The 2,135-nt window shown below is 40.7% G+C and overlaps 1 pseudogene; it reads left to right on the top strand.

Annotated features, from left to right (window-relative positions):
* Positions 1-1,273: 1,273 nt before the first annotated feature.
* Positions 1,274-1,852, top strand: LOC113630214 (vacuolar protein sorting-associated protein 29 pseudogene; annotated as a pseudogene).
* The last annotated feature ends 283 nt before the right edge of the window (positions 1,853-2,135 follow it).

The following is a 2,135-nucleotide window of genomic DNA, read 5'->3' as shown; positions in this document are numbered from 1 at the left end:
TAGGCTTCTTGTAGTTGGGAGAGGAAAAGTAACCATTTTGAAATACTCCCGAACATTCTGTTCCCTTTATAAAGAACTACACTCAAAAGAAATGGGCTTCCCGGGGGGCGCAGTTGTTGGGAGTCCGCCTGCCAATGCAGGGGACGCGGGTTCGTGCCCCGGTCTGGGAGGATCCCACGTGCCGCGGAGCGGCTGGGTCCGTGAGCCATGGCCGCTGAGCCTGCGTGTCCGGAGCCTGCGCTCTGCAATGGGAGAGGCCACAACAGTGAGAGGCCCGCATACCGCAAAAAAAAAAAGGAACTATTTTACCAGAGCTTACCAACTTTGGGAAAGGGAAGTTACACCCTTACTAGCCTTCTCACCTACAGAGGGAAAAAAAGTGCTGAGAAGCACTGTTGAAGTCACAGCCTCAGAGCTCATGCTCACTAAAAAACAGACCTAATCATAGGATTACAGGATGCTCCCCCAACCCCACACCTTACCCCACAGAGACCAGGCTCCTGTATAATAAGGGACTACAGCTAAAAGGACTGCAAAGCTCAGACCCTTTTTAAGAAGACAAGCAGGAGACAAAATGAAAGACACTAGAGTAAACATTAGCCTCTAATGCATACAGCTATAGCAAACATTAACACAGTTTAACCTCTTGCCACATAAACTTAAAACCTCCCACTAAAGGCCTGTTTACTTCAGTACCTTTTTACCCAATACATCATGTGTGCTTTCAACAAGATATTATAAGCCATGCTAAAAGCAAACAACTAAACAAAGGAATGAAAAACCAAAAACAACAAATAGAAAAAATCAGTTCAATAGACAAAGTGAGCATCAGAACCCAGACTGAGGTATAGCAGAGATTTTAGAATTATCAGACTGGGGATTTAAAATAGTTATGTTTAGTATGCTGAACTAACAGAAAAGTGGAAAACATGGAAGAACTGATGGGTAACGTAAGAAGAGAAATGAAAACCCTAAGAAAAAAGTTTTAAATGCTGCAAGTCAGAAACTTTATAACAGAAATGAAGGGTGCCCTTTGGACTCATCAATAGATTGGAAATTACTGAGGAAAGAGTCAGTGAGCAAAAAGACATGTCAAAAGAAACTTCGCAAACTGAAAAGCAAGAGAAAAATGAAAAAAATCAAAAAGTACATCCAAGAACTATGATACAATTATAAACAATGTAATACATGTAATCCAGAAGAAGAGAGAAAGGGATGGAAAAATATTTGAGATGCCGAGGCGTCTGAGGAAGGGAGGGTGGCGGCAGCGGTGCTGGTGACTGAGCGGAGCCCAGTGACAGGATGTTGGTGTTGGTATTAGGAGACCTGCACATCCCACACTGGAGCAACAGTTTGCCAGCTAAATTCAAAAAACTGCTGGTGCCAGGGATGATTCAGCACACTCTCTGCACTGGAAACCTTTGTACCAAAGAGAGTTATGACTATCTCCAGACTCTGGCTGGCGATGTTCATATTGTGAGAGGAGACTTCAATGAGAATCTGAATTATCAAGAACAGAAAGTCGTTAACTGTTGGGCAGTTCAAAATTGGTTTGATCCATGGACATCAAGTTATTCCATGGGGAGATATGGCCAGCTTAGCCCTGTTGCAGAGGCAGTTTGATGTGGATATTCTTATTTCAGGACACACACAAATATTTGAAGCATTTGAGCATGAAAATAAAGTCTACATTAATCCAGGTTCTGCCACAGGAGCATATAATGCCTTGGAAACAAACATTATTCCTTCATTTGTGTTGATGGATATCCAGGCTTCTACACTTGTCACTTGTGTGTATCAGCTAATTAGAGACGTCCTGAAAGTAGAACGAATCGAATACAAAAAATCATAAAGCGAGGCGTGTCCTGATGATTTTTCTGTTGGGTTTTTTTTTGTTTTTCATTTCCCTGTTCAACTCAAGTAATTAATCGTTTAAGAGCCACAAAATTGTATCACTTTTATAATATTTTGCAGTAAAACATAATCTCGTCTTCTGTTAATACAATGTTCTAAGCTTCTTGTAAACTATAAGATTATATTTAGTTTAAGTATATGATTTCTATGAAAAAATGTCCACCACACAGTAAATGGTCACATGTTAAGAAAAATTTATCCTTGTAAATATCTTCATAGTT

Source organism: Aethalodelphis obliquidens, unplaced genomic scaffold, assembly GCF_003676395.1.
Source record: "Aethalodelphis obliquidens isolate GAN/ISIS:26980383/991018 unplaced genomic scaffold, ASM367639v1 scaffold29, whole genome shotgun sequence".
Classification (NCBI taxonomy): domain Eukaryota; kingdom Metazoa; phylum Chordata; class Mammalia; order Artiodactyla; family Delphinidae; genus Aethalodelphis; species Aethalodelphis obliquidens.
This window is presented reverse-complemented; position numbering and strand designations above follow the sequence as displayed.